At 44.9% G+C, this 22,272-nt stretch overlaps 1 protein-coding gene across 1 annotated transcript in view; it reads left to right on the top strand.

Annotated features, from left to right (window-relative positions):
* Window positions 1-2,592: 2,592 nt before the first annotated feature.
* Window positions 2,593-22,272, top strand: part of LOC117346511 (alpha-1,4-N-acetylglucosaminyltransferase-like) — a 274,220-nt gene continuing 254,540 nt past the window's right edge. The window contains exon 1 of the mRNA XM_033916226.1: window positions 2,593-2,714. The gene's annotated coding sequence lies outside the window, so the exon portion shown is untranslated. The remainder of the gene's footprint in view (window positions 2,715-22,272) is intronic.

Below are 22,272 nucleotides of genomic sequence, written 5' to 3'. Positions count from 1 at the left end.
TCCTAGCTCACGTTTGCAGTCTAACACCAGCTCTGGCAGGATACACATTTCAAATCTGACATATTGTAATCACAAAACAGAAAATAAAATTAGTTTTTCTATCTTTTTGTTGTCTGGTTATTTTTCAAATCTTGTTGGTCCAAGGCTCTGGTTGTCTTCTGATAACTTACTTGCCAGGGTCTCCTTCTTTCTTCTTTCTCCATGCTAACCATCCATCTGCCATCTCTGTCCTCCCCTTCCATTTCCCTTCCCTCCCCCGGATGTCTGGCATCTTTCCTTTTTTTATCTCCCTCCACAGATCCACCTTTTTTAACTACCCTTTCATCCAGCAGCTCTCCCTCCTTCCCCACCACCCCAGGGTCCACCATCTCTCCCTTTCTTTTCCCATCTACCCTCCTAACCAGTATCTCTATCCCCCCCTCCACACCATCCCTTGTGTCCAACTTCTCTCACTTTCTGTTCCTTCCCTCCCTAAAACCCATGTCCATCATCTCTCTCTCCTCTATTTTCAGACCCATTAGTTCTTCCCACCCAAAGTCCGGCATATGCACGTCTCTTTGAACCCCTCCCCCTTCCCTCCGTGTACTTCTACACCAGGACCCCCCTCCCCTGAAGGCCTGCCCCCCCTTAAAGGTCTGCATCCCACCCCTGAAGGCCTGTCCTCCCCTTGAAGGCCTGCCTGCCTGCTCCCCTTGAAGGCCTGCCCCCCTGAAGGCCTGTGTCCCCCCTTGAAGGCCTGCACCCCCCCTGAAGGCCTGTCCCCCCCCTTGAAGGCCTGCCTGCCTGTTCTCCTTGAAGGCCTGCCCCCCCTGAAGGCCTGTCCCTCCTTGAAGGCCTGCACCCCCACCGAAGGCCTGCACCCCCCGAAGGCCTGCATCCCCCCCGAAGGCCTACACCCCCCTCGAAGGCCTACACCCCCCTTGAAGGCCTGCCCCCCTCGAAGGCCTGCACCCCCCCGAAGGCCTGCACTCCCCCGAAGGCCTGTCCCCCCCTTGAAGGCCTGTCCCCCCCGGAAGGCCTGTCCCCCCCCTGACGGCCTGTCATCCCCCCCCCGAAGGCCTGGCTGTCCCCCTTAAAGGCCTGTCCCCCCCGAAGGCCTGCACCCCCCTGAAGGCCTGTCCCCCCCCTTGAAGGCCTGTGCCCTCCCTGGAAGGCCTGTCCCCCCCGTAAGGCCTGCACCCCCCCGATGGCCTGTCACCCCCCGAAGGCCTGCCTGTCCCCCTTGAAGGTCTGTCCCCCCCGAAGGCTTGTCCCCCCTTTGAAGGCTTGCCTGCCTGTTCTCCATTAAGGCCTGTCCCCCTGAAGGCCTGTCTCCCCCCCCCCTCCACAAGGTCTGCCTGCCCGCCCCACCCTGAAGGCCTGCTGCCCCCCCCACTACTTCGAAGGACCGCTCGGCCCCACCACCGCCACGAAGCACTGCTTATTCCCCCGGCCTCCCCGCTTCATTTCCCTGGGGAAACAGCCTGCAGCAAGATCGCGCGAGGAGGGGCGGGACCGTGGCGGAGGAAACAGCCGAAGCAGGCAAAGATCGCTGGCATCGCGATCTTGCTGCAGGCTGTTTCCAGACGCGACACCAGGCGCAGGGGGTGGGGAACCGGACCGGACCAGGAGCACCCCCTCAGGGCTTGGCACCCGGGGCGGACCACCCCCCACGCCCCCCCCCTTGGTACGCCACTGGATGGAGACACATAAATTGGATGGCAAGAGTCTTATTTAAAATTATTTATAACTCACCTATCTACAAATCTAGGTGGGGAATGATACAAACATACACAATCAGCAAATAACGTACAATAGAAACAAAAACACGACACAAGGGTCACATTTAAAACCCTTTATTCCAAAAACCAATGGATGACATGGTGTTCAGTATATTTTAAGATGTTATTGTACATCTTTGCTCGTTTTTATAATTTTAGAGACTCCTGATGCAGGTCTTATGAGCCAAAACACGATTCGCATTGAGTCTTTTTAATGTTGTCTATTGGTTTCTGGAATAAAGGCTTTTAAATGTGACTCTTGCCATCCAATTTGTGTGTCTCCATCGCTATTGCTTTGTGTTGAAATGCATTGCTAATCATTAATTGAAGTTTGTAATTTGCAGCCAAGATTGCAGCCTTAATATATTCACATACTTGGGGGAAAAAATCATGTCTTTTCTCTTATGTTAAAAGAGACAAGGGAAGCAAAGAGTATCAAGTGCCAAATTTGAGAACAAGACCTCCCCCATAAAGAGGAGTCAGCCACAAAAGGGCCGAGATCTCAGCGAATCTAGACTGGATGTGGATCTAGAGTGGAAAGGGGGGACTGGTTGAGGGAGTGAGATGGAATAGAATGATGACAGATGACTGCTTAGATGGCAGCCTGTGGGAGAAGGACTATTAAAATAGTGCTCTTTACTGCTGTTTTTGTACACTGTTCGGTTGTGATGTTTGGCACTTTCAATAAACATGAGTTAGAAAAAAAGAAAGAATAGAATAATTTAAGATATTAAGAAGTTAATTTTCAATTAGGAATTTTGAAATGCATTGTTAATCATTAATTGAAGTTTGCAATTTGTAGTCATAGCAGTGGCCTTAATAAATCCACATACTTGGGAAAAATCATGGCTTTTGTCCTGTGTTAAAAGAGACAAGCGAAGCAAAAGAGTGCCAGGTGCCAAATTTGAGGCTCTGAAATCTTCAAGGGTCTGCCTGAGGATCTGGACATAAACGGTAAGCACTGAAACACACATCTGTCCTCTTTTTTAGGATGGAACATGTCAGGATTTGGCATGGCCTTGGAGGGGTTAATGGAATTAGGTGTTGGGATGGAGGAAAAAAACTTTCTAAGAGCTAACTGTGTTAATCTGGTATAACAAAAATGACAGACGCAAGTGGCACCTTAACAACTAACTGAATTATTGAGGCATGAGCTTTTGAGAACCTAGTGCTTACAAATGAGGAAAGTGTTTCTGATCTTTTATAGGTGATCATCTGGTGTCCAGTGACCACGGGATGGTGGCTTAGTATTAATCAAAATACTCCTAGAATAGGCTAAATCCCCTTGTGCCTGAGCCAGAAGTCTGTAAATGCAATGAACACAAGAACAATAGCGGAGTTAAGGTCAAAGACATCAGTATGAGCCCGCCATGAATCATGGGAACCTTTTGGCTCAGGCTAAGTCTCACAGGTGACTAGCACCAGATGTACGTCTAAATGAGAATTGCCTCATACATCATAAAGTCTATGACCATCTCCCATGAACAAAGTAATTCGTTTCAAGTGAAAAAATACAAGCTTATAGTTCAGGAACAAGGGGAACATAAAGACATAACAAACAAATACCCCATCACAGATTTGTACACGCTAGCTTTGATTATTTTCCTTGATTTTTGGTTTTGAATTTTGGACCGACTAACTGTGAAATTTGGTTGTCGGTGTTTCCCACTGGGCCATTATATTATATTATTTGGCATCCTGCTCCTGATGAAGACACGAAACGGAGCTCTGTCGAGTGGTGATGAATGACAATATGTTCTTGGTTTGAGTGGTGTTGTGTGTGTATGTGTGTGGGGTTGGTAATAGTCTGAGCCCCTGGTTACATGTTATAGTTATATGTTATAGTACCGATGCTTTATTAGCCACTATAGTTGGGTCATATGAGTGATATTTATATATTTTTTACATCTGCATTTGAATGTTTGAAATTCAGTATTGGTACTTGAGTCATTGCACTTTATTCTAACCAGTAAGATTTTGCTGCTATTATAGGTAGAAATTTTTGTATTGGTGCTGGCACTGGCACTTTTCATGAGCATATAATTTGTTATTGCACTTTAGTTATTTGTTTCTCAGGGTCTGGGCAGATTTGCACATCCAGCACAATTTGCACAACAAAATCTTTTCAATGGAGTTTCATATTTATTTAGATTAATTTTTAGATGTTATATATTAACTTATTAACTTAAACGTTTTAGTATTTATTAAACTTGAAATTTAGAATTATGCATGTGTAAATCTTCAACCACCATTCACATATCTTCTTTAGTTTTCATAATTTATTATATTTATTGTGTTGGTTTAGTCTGTGATGGGGTATTTGTTTGTTATGTCTTTATGTTTCACTTGAAACAAATTACTTTGTTCATGGGAGATGGTCAAAGACTTTATGATGTATGAGGCAATTCTCATTTAGACGTACGTCTGGTGCTAGTCACCTGTGAGACTTAGCCTGAGCCAAAAGGTTCCCATGATTCATGGCGGGCTCATACTGATGTCTTTGACCTTAACTCCGCTATTGTTCTTGTGTTCATTGCATTTACAGACTTCTGGCTCAGGCACAAGGGGATTTAGCCAATTCTAGGAGTATTTTGATTAAAGTTTTTATTGGCTATATATTTTATAGGGTTTTCTCTTTTGCTATATTGGTTTAGTATTAAGACACACATGGAAAGAGTTTATTCAAAAGCGAAGATTTTAGATTAAAAAAAACCAAAACCCAAAAAACTGTGTCAGGATGGTAAACACCTCAGGGAGTTATTAGCTGGATGGAAATAACTGTGTGAAGTAGAAAAGTAGTGGGCATAACTGAAAATAGCTATTTTAAGGGCAAAAACGTTTTGTTAGGAAAGGAAATAAAAATAAGAGGAAAGGAAGACTGCTTTGGTTCTCAAAAGTCGTAGTTGAAAAAGAGGTTAACCTTCATAAATGATAAGAGATCGCAGAAAGAGACCTAGTAAAGTAGTCAGAAAAGCATGATGCAAATGGAAGAAAAAATAGCCAATACAGTAAAATTGTAGTCAAGATACTTTTTAGCTGTGTTGGTGAAATGAGGAAGTTGCATTGTGAGGAAACTGGTGAGGAAAAAGCAGAACTGCTTAACAAAAATGTTTGTTCTATGTTCACAGATGAAGGGTCATGAGAGAATGCAAATAAGAATGGAAATGTGGTAGACTATGAATAATCATTAAATTGTTGTTTATATACCACATAACCTTCCAGTTCTATGCTGTTTACAACTAGAAGAAACTGAGACAGTCTCAGGAAATACAGATTAACAAATGATCCAGTTAGCACAGTTACTTACCGTAACAGGTGTTATCCAGGGACAGCAGGCAGATATTCTTGACTAATGGGTGACGGCACCGACGGACCCCCGGTACGGACAATTTTAGAGTGATTGCACTCTAAGAACTTGGAAAGTTCTGGTAGGCCACACCGCGCACGCGCGAGTGCCTTCCCGCCCGACAGAGGCGCGCGGTCCCCAGTTAGGATAAGCCAGCTAAGAAGCCAACCCGGGGAGGTGGGAGGGACGCAAGAATATCTGCCTGCTGTCCCTGGATAACACCTGTTATGGTAAGTAACTGTGCTTTATCCCAGGACAAGCAGGCAGCATATTCTTGACTGATGGGTGACCTCCAAGCTAACAAAAAGAGGGATGGAGGGAAGGTTGGCCATTAGGAAAACAAATTTTGCAAAACAGATTGGCCGAAGTGTCCATCCCGTCTGGAGAATGCATCCAGACAATAATGAGATGTAAAAGTATGAACTGAGGACCAAGTAGCAGCCTTGCGGATTTCCTCAATAGGAGTGGAACGGAGGAAAGCTACAGATGCTGCCATCGCTCGGACTCTATGGGCCGTGACAGAACCTTCCAGTGTCAGTCCGGTCTGAGCATAACAGAATGAAATGCACGCTGCCAGCCAATTAGACAACGTACGTTTAGAAACAGGACGTCCCAATTTATTCGGATCAAAGGACAGAAAGAGTTGGGGAACTGATCTGTGGGGTTTCGTACGCTCTAGATAGTAAGCTAGAGCCCTCTTACAATCCAAAGTATGCAGAGCCTGTTCCCCAGAATGAGAGTGAGGTTTCGGAAAGAAGAGAGGCAGAACAATGGATTGGTTGAGATGGAATTCAGAGACAACCTTAGGGAGAAACTTTGGATGTGTACGCAGAACCACCTTGTCATGATGAAAGACCGTAAAAGGTGGATCTGCAACTAGTGCATGTAGCTCACTGACCCTCCTGGCAGAGGTAAGAGCAATAAGGAAAAGTACCTTCCAAGTGAGAAACTTGAAAGGAGTGGTAGCCAAAGGTTCAAATGGAGGCTTCATTAAGGCGGAAAGAACCACATTGAGATCCCAGATAACAGGAGGGGCTTTAAGAGGTGGTTTCACATTGAAAAGACCTCGCATGAACCTGGACACCAGGGGATGAGCTGAGAGAAGTTTTCCATGAACCGGCTCATGGAAGGCAGCAATGGCACTGAGATGGACTCTGATGGAAGAAGACTTAAGGCCAGAGTCAGACAAAGAAAGCAAATAATCCAACAATGTCTCCACTGCCAGGGAAGTGGGATCAAGATGGTGAAGAAGACACCAGGAAGAAAATCTTATCCACTTCTGATGGTAACATTGCAGAGTGGCTGGTTTCCTGGAGGCATCTAGAATGGAACGAACGGGCTGAGACAAAAGAGTATCATGAGAAGTCAGCCCGAGAGATACCAAGCTGTCAGGTGCAGAGACTGGAGGTTGGGATGTAGAAGGGTCTCCTGATGCTGTGTAAGCAGAGAAGGAAACAGTGGAAGAAGAAAAGGTTCCCTGGAACTGAGTTGAAGTAGAAGGGAGAACCAATGTTGCCTGGGCCACCTCGGAGCAATCAGAATCATGGTGGCTCGTTCCCTCTTGAGCTTGAACAAGGTTCTCAACATGAGAGGCAGAGGAGGGAAAGCGTACAGGAACAGATTGGACCAGTCGAGGAGAAATGCATCCGCTGCCAGATGATGAGGAGAGTAGAGTCTGGAGCAGAATAGGGGCAGCTGGTGATTGTGAGGAGCTGCAAAGAGGTCTATCTGAGGAGTGCCCCATTGAGCGAAGATGGACTGTAGAGTGAAAGGATCGAGTGTCCACTCGTGAGGCTGGAGAATTCTGCTGAGCTTGTCCGCTAAGGAATTCTTTTCTCCCTGAATGTAGATAGCTTTCAGGAATAGATAGTGATTTATGGCCCAAGTCCAGATCTTCTGGGCTTCCTGGCACAAGAGGCGAGAGCCCGTCCCACCCTGCTTGTTGATGTAGTACATCGCAACTTGATTGTCTGTGCACAGCAGGAGAACTTGAGGAAAGAGAAGATGTTGGAAGGCCTTGAGGGCATAAAACATCGCTCTGAGTTCCAGGAAATTGATGTGATGCTTCTTTTCCTGGGCTGTCCAAAGGCCTTGAGTTTGGAACTCGTTCAAATGAGCTCCCCAGGCATAAGGGGAGGCGTCGGTGGTGATGACTAGTTGATGAGGAGGTAGATGGAGCAGAAGACCTCTAGAGAGATTTGAGGATATCAACCACCATTGTAGAGACTGACGAAGAGATGATGTGACAGATATGTGACGTGAGCAAGAATCCATCGCTTGGGACCACTGGGTAGCTAGGGTCCATTGAGGAGTGCGCAGGTGAAGACGTGCGAAGGGTGTGACATGAACTGTGGAGGCCATGTGACCCAAGAGTATCATCATTTGCTTGGCAGAGATGGAAGGTTGTAGAAGCACCTGCTGACACAGAGATTGAAGCGTTTGAAGACGGTTGGATGGCAGGAACGCTCTCATGAGGACTGTGTCCAAGACAGCTCCGATGAATTGAAGTCTCTGAGTGGGGATGAGATGAGATTTGGATAGATTGATCTCGAACCCCAGAAGTTGAAGAAACATGATGGTTTGGTTGGTGGCCAGGAGAACAGTCTGAGATGAATTGGCCTTGATTAACCAGTCGTCCAGGTAAGGAAAGACCTGAAGGTGGTGAGATCGTAGAAAGGCAGCCACCACAATCAGACATTTGGTGAACACTCTTGGAGAGGATGCAAGACCGAAGGGCAGCACCTTGTATTGGTAATGACAACGATTGATCATGAAGCGTAGGTACTGTCTGGAGGCCAGATTGACCGGTATATGAGTGTATGCTTCTTTGAGATTGAGGGAACATAGCCAGTCGCCTTGATTGAGAAGAGGGTAAAGAGTGGCCAGAGAAAGCATTTTGAATTTCTCTTTGACCAAGCATTTGTTTAGATCGCGAAGATCTAGAATGGGTCTTAGATCTCCTGTTTTTTGGGGGACTAGAAAATAACGGGAGTAGAATCCCTGCCCTCTCTGATCTAGAGGAACTTCCTCTATAGCGTTCAGAAGGAGGAGGGATTGAACCTCTTGAAGAAGGAGGGAAGACCGAGGAGTGTTGAAAGCAGACTCTCTTGGCAGACTTTGGGCAGGAGGTGTCTGAAAGTTGAGAGAGTAGCCGTGGCGGATGATGTTGAGGACCCACAGGTCCGAGGTGATGATTTCCCAACGGCTTATGAAATGTATAAGGCGTCCTCCTATGGGCTGTGGAAGATGAGTAGAAGGAGGAAGATTGGCTATGTCCAGGAGAACCAAGTCAAAAGGGCTGAGTTGACTTTTGAGAAGGAGGAGGTTTCACTTGCTGTTGCTGCTGGGCAGGTCGAGCAGGTTGCCTCTGTTGTTGCCTCTGACGCCTGGGTTGTTGCTGTGTTTGAGGTAAGGGACGAGCCACAAACCTTCGTTGGTAGGCGGATTGTTGACGAAAAGGCCTAGAAGGTGGGGTCTTCTTCTTTGTCTTAAGGAGAGTATCCCATCGAGTCTCATGAGCTGAAAGTTTCTGAGTAGTAGAGTCCATGGATTCGCCGAACAGCTCATCCCCTAAGCAAGGTGCATTGGCCAGTCGATCTTGGTGATTGACATCGAGTTCGGACACTCTGAGCCAGGCCAGTCGTCGCATAGCCACTGACATAGCCGTGGCTCTAGAGGTCAGCTCAAAAGTGTCATAGATTGATCTGACCATGAACTTGCGCAGTTGCAAGAGCGATGAAGAAGTTTGGCGAAAGGCTGATTTCTTACGGTCAGGGAGATATTTCTCAAAAGATGACAAACTTTGAATAAGATGCTTAAGATAAAAGGAAAAATGGAAAGCATAGTTTCCTGACCTGTTCGCTAGCATTGCATTTTGATACAGCCTTTTGCCAAACTTATCCATGGCCTTACCTTCCCTGCCAGGAGGGACAGAAGCATATACACTAGCCCCCGTGGATTTCTTTAAAGTAGACTCTACTAATAAAGACTCATGGGGGAGTTGAGGCTTGTCAAAGCCTGGAATTGGTATAACCTTATATAAGGAGTCCAGTTTACGGGGAGCTCCTGGAATGGTCAAGGGTGTCTCTAGATTTTTGTAAAATGTCTCTCTTAAAATGTCATGGAGAGGCAGCTTGAGAAATTCCCTTGGAGGCTGGTCAAAGTCAAGAGCATCTAAAAATGCCTTGGATTTTTTGGATTCAGCCTCCAAGGGAATAGATAAAGAATCACACATCTTTTTAAGAAAAGAGGTGAAAGAAGTTGCATCAGGTTTGGAAGATGGATCAAAACCAGAAGGATCCTCGTCCCCTGATGAACACTCTCCCTCAGAGAGGAAAGGCTCTTCTGAATCACCCCACAGATCAGGGTCCCTCACCTGAAAACTGCAGTCTCGTGACTCCGGTGTGGAGGGTTCTAGGTGTCGAGTTTTATGAGTCGACTTACCAGACCTCTGTGAACCGGTACCGGGAGATGTTAAAGGTTGTGCCGGTGCCGATGTTTGAACAGCCTGGTGTCTCAGTTCCGGTGCCAAGACTGGCATTGATACCGAAGAAGTGATGTGCCCCGGTACCGACAAAGTGGATGCCGATAAAGGGGGCTGCTGCACCGTCGGTACCGGCGGCTCAGACCGGACCGGGACAGGAAGGCTCGGAGTCAAAAGAGCAGGGAGTAGCTGTTGGAGTTGTTCCTTTAGCTGGACCTGCAGGACTGCGGCAATGCGCTCGTCCAATGAAGGCACTGGTACCGCTTTTTTCTTCTGCGGTACCTTGGGTGCCGCTCTACACTCCGAAGAGGAACCCGATGTCGAGGGGCTCACCTCAATCGGAGCGGAGCGCTTCCGTGGGCGCCTCGTGGTCGGCAGGATTGGACTCGCTGCTACTGAGACCGGAGGACGCTCCAACGGGGAAGGCTTCTTAGCCGGCTTACCTGCGGGGTGCGACGCTGGCGCGGTATCGCGCGGTGTCGACGAAGTGGGTGCCGACTGAGATGGAGCCGACGTCGGTGCCGGTGGTGCGGAATCAGACATATCGGCACCGAACAATAACTGCTGCTGTATCTGACGGTTTTTAAGTGTTCTCTTCTTTAAAGTCGCACAGCGGGAGCAGGTGGACGCTCGATGGTCAGGACCAAGACACTGCAGACACCAGTTGTGTGGGTCTGTCAGTGAAATTGGTGGAGCGCACCGCTGGCACTTTTTAAACCCGGGTTGAGGGGGCATGAAAGTGAATACGGCTTCTGCCAAATCGAAGGCCGAGGCCTCGATGATGGCAATAGGCCCCGCCGGGGCTAACCGAAAACTGAAGAAAAAAATTAAGTTTTTTTTTTTTAAGAAAAGAAAAGAAACAACGGAAATAAAATTTCCAAAAGGGTTTACGCGAGAGGAAAGGCGATATTAGTAGAAAAAAAGAACTTTCAACAGCCGTTGAAAGAAACACGTCTTCTTAGCTCTGCGGAAACTAAGAAACTGGGGACCGCGCGCCTCTGTCGGGCGGGAAGGCACTCGCGCGTGCGCGGTGCGGCCTACCAGAACTTTCCAAGTTCTTAGAGTGCAATCACTCTAAAATTGTCCGTACCGGGGCTCCGTCGGTGCCGTCACCCATCAGTCAAGAATATGCTGCCTGCTGTCCTGGGATAACTAATTTTATAAAAATTGAATGTATATAAGACACAGCATTAACTGGCTAAATTCCTTGTCTCCAATTGCTGCCTGAAAAGAGAGTAGCCTATCAAAGTATCTTTTATAGCGACAGTTCATAACAGAAGGAAAGGAAAAATACGTCAGAGCACGTTGTGAACGTTTAGACGTAGCAAATACAAAATGTTCCATTAAATAATCAGCTGTGAGACCAAACAACACATTGTAGCACAGTAATCCGAATATAAAAATAACCCTGGCCTCAATTGGAAGCCAGTGCAACCTATGAGAAGGGGTGATATCCAATTTTTTCAAAATTACAAATCAACCTTACAGCCATATTCTGGATCAGTAGTAGTCTGTGGAGATTATTCTTAAGGCTGTAGCTTCCAAAGTGTATAAAAACATTTCTGAACCAACTGGTACTGCCATATTCTGGATCAATAGTAGTCTGTGGAGATATGGCATAACGATTTCCACCAAAAATTATAGTTCACTCTACTCCAGTTTTTCCAATTACATGTAATTTGTGTATGGCGACCCCTGTCATTATAAGTAAAAGCTTGTTATTATTTGAAGATATCTGACTCTTTGCCCTCATTGACATGCCAAATAATATAGTATCATAGATGCCACCGGGTTTTCTAATAAACAATTAATTTGGTCCCAAATTGATTTCCAAAAAGCCATAATGAATGGACAATAGAACGATAAATGATCTAAAGTCTTTGCTTCAAGATGACAATGCCAACATCTATTAGACTTAGAGCTATCTAACTTTTGTAACCGAACAGGGGCCCATAATGCTCTATGTAACAGAAATAACCAAGTTTGTCTCATAGATGCAGGGGGAAATTTTATCATATGGGAGCCAAGGTAGAAGACATAGTGAGCCGCATCGACAGGATCATCGACAGTGTGGAAGAGGAAGATACATGGGGACAAACAACATGAGCAACAGGAATTACAGCAGGGAAGCACTGAAGGACCAGATGCAAGGAGGGAAGCTGAAGACCAGCATGCTGCGGGTAGCATTTTCAGAGATCCTGCCGATACCCAGGGCCGATGAGAAGAGGCAGACGGAGCTGCAAGCAGTCAACGCGTGGATGAGGTGCTGGTGTGAGGAAGAAGGATTCCACTTTATGCACAACTGGATGACATTCTGGGGGAAGAGCAAGCTATACAGGAAGGATGGACTTTATCTCAGCGGAGATGGAACGAGGCTATTTGCAAGTAACATCAAGCGAGAAAGTGAGAAGTTTTTAAACTAGGAAGAATGGGAAAGCTGACAGTCGACCAAGAGTCGATGGTTCGGGAAACGGTATACCCAGAAGATACCATGGAGGAAGATTGCGGGGAATACTCACCGGATCATAGGCAGGACAGAAATCCTGACGGATCGAAAGGGACATAAGAAGGAAGGAAATGCAAGAAAGTAACAGGCTGCAAACTCAAGTGTATTCACACGACCGCAAGGAGCCTAAGGAATAAGATGGGGGAATTGGAAGCTATGGGCACCTCCAGCTGTGATAGGGAGACCAAATCCCTGAATACTGTAGGCGATTGTTTCCTGGAACAACTTGTCAAGGAAAATATGAGAGGAAATGCAATTCTGGACTTAATTCTAAATGGACTACGAGGACCGGCACAAGGTGTAGAAGTAGAAGGGACGCTAGGAAGCAGTGATCACAATATGATCCACTTCAACCTGCACACGGGGGCAAAACATCGATGCAGAACGACAGCCACGGCACTGAACTTCCGAAAAGAGAATTACGAACGGATGAAAGTCATAGTGGGGAAGAAGATTTAGAAGAGGATAAGCACTGTAAAAATGCTAGAGCAAGCATGGTCCCTTTTTAAGGACATAGTCACCGTGGTGCAAAATCTATATATACCGCGTATCAACAAGGGATGCAAGAGGAAAAAACAAGGAACTGGCGTGGCTTACTGTAGCGGTGAAGGAAGCGATCAGAGACAAGAAGACTTCATTTAATGAATGGAAAAAGTCAAAAAAGGATGATAACTGGAAAAAGCACAAAGAACATCAAAGCAGGTGCCATAAGGCGGTAAGAGGGGCCAAAAGAGACTACGAGGAAAAAATAGACAAAGAAGGCAATAAACTTCAAGCTGTTCTTTCAATATATTAAGAGGAAACGACCCGTGAAGGAAGCAGTGCGGCCATTGGATGACCATGGAATAAAGGGAGTGCTAAAGGAGGACAAAGCCATCGCAGACAAACTGAACACATTTTTTGCGTCTGTATTTACTGAAGAGGATATACACAACATACTGGAAGCCAAAAGGCTATACGCAGGAAAGGAAGACAGGAAACTGACAGGGTTGACAGTCAGTCTAGAAGAGATATGCAGGCAGATTGATAGGCTTAAAAATGATAAATCCCCAGGACCGGATGGTATCCATCTGAGGGTAATCAAGGAACTGAAAGTGGTAATAGCTGAACTGCTTCAACAAATAACCAACCTGTCGATCAAATCTGGAAGGATTCCGGAAGATTGGAAAGTGGCGAATGTTACAGTGATCTTCAAGAAAGGTTTGAGGGGAGATCTGGAAAACTACAGACCGGTGACTCTGACCTCGGTACCAGGAAAGATGGTAGAGGCGCTGATAAAGGACTGCATCATTGATCACCTTGACAGACACATTCTGATAAGGACCAGCCAGCACGGCTTCAGCAAAGGAAGGTCTTGCTTGACAAACTTACTGCACTTCTTCGAGGGTGTAAACAGGTAGATAGGGTGACTCAGTCGACATTGTATATATGGATTTTCAGAAGGTGTTCGACAAGGTCCCGCATGAATGACTGCATCAAAAAATTGCGAGACATGGAATTGAGGGTGAAATACTCACGTGGATTAAAAACAGGTTGGTGGATAGGAAACAGAGAGTGGGGGTAAATGGACAATACTCGGACTGGCAAAGTGCCATGAGTGGAGTGCTGCAGGGTTTGGTGCTTGGACCCGTGCTCTTCAACATATTTATAAACGACCTGGAAATTGGTACGATGAGCGAGGTGATTAAATTTGCAGACAATACGAAGTTATTCAGAGTAGTGAAGATACAGAAGGATTGTGAAGACCTGTAACTTGACATAAATATGCTCGAGAAATGGGCTGCGACATGGCAAATGAGGTTTAATGTGTTTAAGTGTAAGGTCGGCATACATGAAGAAGGACACAGTACTATTCAAAAGAGAAGAGCAACTAAAATGGTTAAGGGGCTGGAGGAGTTGCCGTACAGTGAGAGATTAGAGAAACTGGGCCTCTTCTCCCTTGAAAAGAGGAGACTGAGAGAGTTCATGATCAAAACGTTCAAGATAATGAAGGGAATAGACATAGTAGATGAAGACAGGTTGTTCACCCTCTCCAAGGGAGGGAGAATGAGAGGGCACTCTCTAAAGTTAAAAGGAGATAGATTCCATACAAACGTAAAGATGTTCTTCTTCACCCATAGAGTGGTAGAAAACTGTTACACTCTTCCAGAGGCTGTTATAGGGGAAAACACCATCCAGGGATTCAGGCCAAAGTTAGACAATTCCTGCTGAACTAGAACGTATGCATGTAAGGCTAGACTCAGTTAGGGCATTGGTCTGACCCAGCAGTGGCAATTCTTATGTTCCCTCCTCCCCTTTTGTGGTCTGGCATCTCTTTGTCCTTCTCTTCTCCTTCTCCTTCTCCCCTACCTCTCTCTCCTCCTTCCCTTCCCTGGTCTGTCATCTCTCTCTCCTTCCCTGCTTGGCCTATTCCAAGATACATCTTGATGGTGGGAAGTGCTGCTCCTGGTTCACGGCAGCCAAGAGCTGTTGTGCTGGGCTCTAAAGAGAAGTACACGGCCACTCACCTGCGCAGCTTAGAAGGAACATTACCCTCCACTCCAATGCCATTCAGTATCTTGCCATCTTACCTCCCCACCGCTGCTATATGCTTATTGAACCAGCAGCAGCGGCTGTAAACTTAAATGCAGTCATCATTTCCTAAAGTCTGCCTGCAATTTATCACAATCCGCATGCATTTTAACAACTTTGAACAGTTTAGTGTCATCTACAAATTTAATCACCTCATCCATTGTTCCAATTTCCAGGAGTTTAATAGCACCGGTCCCAGTACAGACCCCTGCAGCACTCCACTGTTTAATCTCCTCTATTGAGAAAAATGACCATTTAACCCTACTGCCTGTTTTCTATCTGATAATCAATTCCTAATCCATAACTGAACTTAGCAACCTATCCCATGACAGTTTAATTTTCTCAGGAGCCTCTCGTGAGGAGCTTTATCAAAAGCTTTCTGAAAATCTAGATACACTATATCAACCGGCTTACCTTTATCCACATGTTTATTCACACCTTCAAAGAAGTCAAGCTAATTGGTGAGGCAAGATCTCCCTTGGCTGAACCCATGCTGACTCAGTCTCATTAAATCATGTTTGTCTACGTGTTCCACAATTTAATTTTTTATAATTGTTTCTACCATTTTGCCCAGCACTCAAGTGAGGCTTACCGGTCTGTAATTTCCCAGATCTCCCCTGGAGCCCTTTTTAAAAATTGGAGTAACATTGGCCACCCTTCTATCATCAGGTACTACAGACAATTTTAGCGACAGGTTATAGATCACTAACAGCAGGTTACGTTTGAGTTCTTTTAGTACCCTGTGATGTATATTATCTGGTCCTGGCGATTTATCACTTTTTAACTTGTCAATTTGGCTTGAATCTTCCAGATTCACCAAGATTTCTTTCAGTTCCTCCGCATCCTCACCCTTGAAAACCATTTCCGGTTCAGGTAGATCTCTTACATCTTCTTCCGTAAAGACCGAAGCAAAGAATTCATTCAGTCTTTCGGCCACGGCCTTATCCTCCCTGAGCACTCTTTTAGCTCCTTGATCATCCAATGGTACCACAGATTCCCTCACAGGTTTTCTGCTTCTGATGTACCTAAAAAAATTGCTATGAGTTTTTGTCTCTTTTGCAAGTTTCTCTTCATATTCTTTCTTAGTTGTCTATATCAATGCTTTGCATCTAACTTGCCAATGCTTGTGTTTCTTCTTATTTTCTTCATTTGGATCCTTTTTCCATTCTTTAAAGGATGTTTTTTGGCTTTAATAGTCTCTTTCACTTCACCTTTTAACCACACTGGCTCTCGTTTCCTCTTCTTTCCACCTTTGCTGATACGTGGAATACATTTGGTCTGGGCTTCCACGATGCTATTTTTAAATAACATCAATGCCTGATTTACAGTCCTAACCTTTTCAACTGATCCTTTTAGCTTCTTTTTAACCATTTTCCTCATTTTATCATAGTCACCCTTTTGAAAATTAAACGCCCCTACAGTAGATTTCTTTTGCGACATTACTCCTGGTATCAGCTCAAATTTGATCACGTTATGATCACTGATTCCCAGTGGACCCAACATAGTTAACTCCTGTACTATGTCTTGCATTCCATTAAGGACCAAATCTAAAATAGCACCCCCCTCTTGTCGGTTCCTGCACCAGTTGCTCCAAGAAGCAGTCATTTATGACATCTAGGAATTTTACCTCCCTAGTACTCCCCACTGTAACATTTAACCAGTCAATGTTGGGCTAATTGAAATCATCAAGTAACAAAACTCATACTCTATAACAAATATATCTATAGAACCCATACAATTCCATTCAGTACTGCCAAATAACTCACAAAATAGAGGAAATACACCACTGCAATCATACACCACACACTAAACTTAAAACAGAAACAGATGGGGGCTTCTTTGGCCCTTTCTGTTGCCAATTTGTTCATGGCAGTTTTTGAAGATCAATTTATCTACTCTTCTCCATATACCCATAAGATGTTATGGTGGGCTTGGTTCAGTGATGATATTTTTTGTGTTTGGACCGGGTCTTTGAGTGAACTGGAGGAATTTAAAAGATACATTAATGCCTGCCATCCAGCATTAAAATTTGGAGTAACATGGAGCCCTACTCATGTCCATTTTTTGGATGTATCTGTCTGGATTGAGGATGGTCAAATCTTTACCACCATTTTAACAAAGGAAACGGATAGGAATTCCTTGTTGAATTTTCAAAGCATGCATCACTTTCCTATGAAGAATAGCATCCCTTATGCCCAGTTTCTGAGATATCGCCACATTTGCAGTTCTAACCAGGAATTTGTAATGTGAGCAGAGGGACTTAAGGATAAATTTGAGGAGTGTGGTTATCCTAAGCCTCTTGTGGATAAAGCCGCTAAGCGTTCTTTCTTTAATCCCGGGGATCAACTCCTGCAATATAAGGCTACACAACAGCAAGATGAGGTGGTGCCTTTTGTTATGAAGTTCACCAATCAATCTAGGAAGATCTGAAAGGTCACTTGGACACACAAAGTCAGAGGCGTGAAGAAAGTACAAGTTTTATTCACAGCATGCATGCTGGACCCCTGAGCTCCAAGCTGGCTCAGAAGTGCCGAAACCAGGAAGTTACAGAGATATTTATTCATTTTTCTGGCTATACAACTGAATTCTAGAAAAAGCTTTTCACGTGTTACTTTTCTTAACACTCATTGGTTCTAAGCTCACACTAGCAGGTCACTAGCAGGACACTTATCTAACTCTTGCAGTTAAATGTACAGAAGGGCAGGGTACATCATGGCTCAAACTCTTATCTATTCAGCTTACAATGTGGTAAGGTAGGGACATACATTTTAGGCAGATGAAGTCAATAGATTGTACACTTTCTTCAGCTATGTAGACCAGAGCAATATTTTAAACAACAGTTAACCATTTCATGACCCTACATTCCCCCCTTTCAGGCTGGCGTACCTAAGGAGCCAAGCCTGACAAAATAAAGTTAGGGGTCAGGAAAGTCGGGGTTCCCAGTGGGTAAGGGACGATACTGGGAGAGGGCCAGGGCCAATGCAGCAGTGGAACAGTTGACAACAGAGTCCATAGTTCAGTGGAGCAGCTTTATGGCTATGGGGACCACACAGGGCAGGCAGCAAAGGAACAGAGAAGACAGGGCGGCAACCAGCAAGATGATCTTCAGTGCTGAACCAGAGGGCAACCAGGAGCTGAAGGTACCAGAGATCCAGTCTGCAGTAAGGTCACGCCAGGTCTGGTCAGGAACATGAGCCAGTTTGGTGATACGATCCACATCGTTCTCAATCACTTTACTCAAATTCAAGGCAGCAGTTGGAGAGGTTGAATTTATCACAGGCACAGCAGCTAGTAAATAGTCCAAAGCTAGACGATTCTGATAAATAGCAGTGCGCATTTTAGCATTCGCTCTGCCAATGGTACTCAAAGCTCGGGAGGTCTCATTGGTTATCAGTTCGAGTACAGCTTGTAGACAAATAATGCAGTTCAGCATATAGATTGGGGTCCGATAGCCCCAGATGTCATCCTCGGTCCACGTGGCAGGTTCATAAGCAGCAATGATCCGTTCTGCAGGCCAGTCATCACCCCATTCACCTATTTTAAGGGAATTGGTGGAAGTAGACCACTTTTGGCGACCTCTGGTGTTGAATACAGGGGCTCCCAGGTGTTCACCATCGGGAAGAAGCTGGGATGAATCATGCAAAGCACACATGTACCAGTCTAGTTAGCAGGCAATCAAGATTAGGCAAACAGATCACAGAGCCAATATCAAATATCAGGAGCTGACTATCATTCATAGGAAGTTTCATTAAGCAGTGTCTGAAGGACGCTGAAGACAGTGGGAAGCAACAATGGAGGTTCACAAGGCCCATCGTGAAGGTCGTGGACCTGACGTAAAAGTGAGGGTCTGTGAAGTAAGGTTTAACATGTCCAGCTACATTGCCTCCCATAGCCACTGTTCTCCCATACCAGTCCCTCCTCATACAAAATAATTGCTAACATTAAGAGTCTGACCTATAGTTTCAGCAAACTATATAAACAGATTTCTAGTGATTACAGGATATCAGTATCTACTTTCATAAAACTGGGGAAACACCAAAGAGTGATGGACAGGAGCACATGAGCGGGATACAATTCGGACATATACATCAGTACCTGAGTCTCACCTTTTACCATCAATATACAATGCCATGCAGTCTCTGGCCTTCTGGACTTGGACATTGGCATTCCAGTTATATGGGTCAGTGATAGTGAAAACCATGGGATTACAGTAGCCTGTAGTACACAAGGGGCCGGAGCTAGGACCTATAGTAAGGGAGGCAAACGGGGTATTAGGGGATATTTGTGTGGGTTATTATAGGTGGCCCACAAGACACTTTCTCATAAAGGACAGGCTCCACCATTAGTGAAGGTTTCCTCATAGGGGCAGTTCTTAAAGGCATCAGGTTATAATAACACAGTTAATCTAGGGAGCCACACAAAACTGTATTAGGGGTAGTACCATGACCTTGAGAAACATTAAATAGCACACATGTATCAAAATACAAACACCGGGCGAGTGGGGTCTACAATAAGAGTCTAGTTGATAAGTGGACCCTCAACATTATAAATGCAGATTTCCGTCCACTTTTAAACTTCATCACCAGTAGATTGGAAACAGAAAATACCCTCAAATGTTTGACATTTTCTGTACTCATGCAAACAAACATCAGGCAAAGGGCTAGGGGCACTTGTTAAGTACAAAATACAGAAGAAAGAAACATAAGTGAGGGCAACACAAATATCATATATATATATATATATATATATATACTAACATAGGAAACTCATTTTTCTTTCAGGCACAACTTAGAAAACTTCAAACAGTTATACTCAAGACACTTGCTAAAGGCAGTGGTGAACCACAGGCAGTCAATTAAACTCAAACACTTATAAAGAATTATATTCAGAACACCTGCTAAGTACAATGGTAAATATTCAGAACTTTTGGAGGTCTTAGAAAGCTTCAGCTGAAGATCCGTGTTGTAGTGGAACCAAGTTTCATGTCCGGACACCTTGACAACTGTAAGAGAAGAAATTAGGACAGTAAAAGGACCTATCCACCTAGGTTTCAGGGGGTCTGACTTCCAAGTTTTAGCCATACTGTATTTCCAGGGACATACCCATGAACTTGTGTAGCTATCGATAGTGGGGCCCTTTCCAGGACCCATTTGTGGAGCTCTTAAAGGGCTTTAGCTAAAGACTGGACCTGACTCTGGAGGATATCTGATCCCAGAGTAGCAAAGGAACCAGGATCTGGGTTCACAATGGGCGGTGGGCGGCCAAATATGAGCTCAAATGGGGACAATTTAGTGGGTTTAGATGGGATGCATCTAATCTGAAAAAGAACAGAAGGCAGCAGGACAGGCCAGGACAGATTAGTTTCTTCAATTCATTTTGTGAGAAGGGTCTTAAGAGTTCTGTTTATTCTTTCGACCTGACCAGAGCTCTCAGGATAGTAAGCAGCATATAATTTCTATTCAATTTGGAGGGCCTGAGCAATTTGTTGGACAACATTGGCAATGAAAGCAGGGCCATTGTCACTGCTTATAGAAACAGGGAGATCAATGTACGGAATTATATCATTTAGGAAGTGTTTGATTACTTCCCTGGCGCGTTCAGTGCAAGTAAGGAAGGCTTTGACTCATCTAGTCAGGGTGTCTGTGAAGACTAGGAAGTGACTGAGGGAACGGGAAATGGGCATGTGGGTAAAATCTACAGACAGAACCTGCATCGAATATGTTCCAATAGGTTGGTATCCAAGAGGTGGCAGTCATCTGATTGGGAATTTTATTCTAGAACCGACAACACACTGTCGGCCCATATTCCGGACTAGCTGATCAAGGTAATCACCTTGATCAGCTAGTCCGGAATATGGGCCGACAGTGTGTTGTCTCTTGAGAGTCTCTTGAGAGTCTCTTGAGAGTCTCTTGAGAGTCAATTTTCATAGCTGGTTCTCCAGAGTGCCAGATCATAGCATCTTGTGACAATCGTGAGGGCCATTGAATTGGCGCATTTTGTATCCACCCCCCTTTCAGGACAGACTGGCCCAAAATAATGCATGCCCAAGTCTGTTCCTGAGAAGCGTACTGGGGTGTAAGGGAATCCAGAAAAGGAATGATTGTATACAGAGGGGCTGAAAGAGGGGGCAGAGACTGGCAGCTCGGGCTGTGCGGTCGGCAAGGGCATTGCCACGAGAGACAAGGTCCGTCACGCATCTGTAAGCATGGCAGTGCATAACAGAAACACGTGAGGGTAGTTGTACGGCCTCAAGAAGGTCAAGAATGAGAGGGGAGCATGATGGATCAGGCGGCCAGAGGCTGTAATGAAACCTCGATATTTCCAGATGGCCCTATAGGAATGCAAGTTAAGGAAAGCATATTTGGAGTCAGTATATATATTGCAAGACTGAGAAGCAGAGTGGCGCAGGGCAGAAGTGAGGGCATACAGCTCAGCTTCTTGGGCAGAAGGGCCAGAGGGCAGGGGCCTGAGTCAGAAGTTTTTGGAGGCAGCGAAAAGACCGCTCCTGAAGTTGGGTCCAGACAAAAGGGGCTGAGTCAGCGCCTTTGGTGGAATCATACAGAGGACGAGCAATAGTAGAGAAATCAGGGATCCAGATGGGACAGTATCCTGCAATACTGAGAAAGGTGCTCAGAGCCTTGCAGTTATCAGGGACAGGGAGACTACAGACAGCCTGGACACAGGTGTAGGAAGGGACCTGGTACCCTGGGAGATTTGAAAGCCAAGGTAGGTGACACAAGGAAGGCATGCTTGAAATCAATGTAAATATGGCCACAGGAAAATTTAAAAGGCAGACCCACTATCTGAAAGACTAAGATAAATAATAATAATAACAGTTTATATACCGCATTACCGTGAAGTGCTATGTGGTTTACAAAAGATTAGAGAAGGTACAAAATAATTGAACTTAAGATGTCTACTAACACATAAGAATTGTTCTCAATCCCTATTCTATATCAGGTTCCTACCCCAAAGAGCTGACTTATAAAATTAAGCTAAATGCAGTTCTGGATCCACCCACTAAGCAGGGTAGTCTGACACAAGCGCTCTCTAAACAGCAGTCCCTTCACTATCAGCTGACTGGCAAAAATATTTATTTCAATACAAAAGCATTCCTAAAAATTACATTGTTATACCTAAACTTACATTTTTATAAACAGAAATACAAAATAAAGATTGGAATATACAGTAAAACTTTGGATTGCAAATAACTTGGTTTGCAAGTGTTCTATAAGACAAGCAATGATTAAATTTTAACTTGCTATACCAGCAACGTCTTGCAGTACACATACATACAGTATAGAAGCATCACATTTTCACAACTGAGCCAATGGTTCCTCTCTATATGACGCTGCAGAAATGCAGTGACTGTTCCAAACGAGCAAGGGCTTGCAATACAAGTATGTATATGTTTGTACACAAGTGCCCTGGACTACAAGCATGCTTCTAGAACAAATTATGCCCCCAAACCAAAGTTTTACTGTACTCACAAGTTTAAACATTGTTCATTTTTTTTTTTACAATCAACATGGGTCTCAGTAAAGACTTACTCCCCCTTCCTACAGAATTTCACAAAGGAGAGAGAGTTGCTTAAAGATCAAAGAGA

Source organism: Geotrypetes seraphini, chromosome 1, assembly GCF_902459505.1.
Source record: "Geotrypetes seraphini chromosome 1, aGeoSer1.1, whole genome shotgun sequence".
NCBI lineage: Eukaryota > Metazoa > Chordata > Amphibia > Gymnophiona > Dermophiidae > Geotrypetes > Geotrypetes seraphini.
The sequence above is the reverse complement of the archived record's forward strand: the minus strand, read 5'-3'. Positions and strand labels throughout refer to the sequence as shown.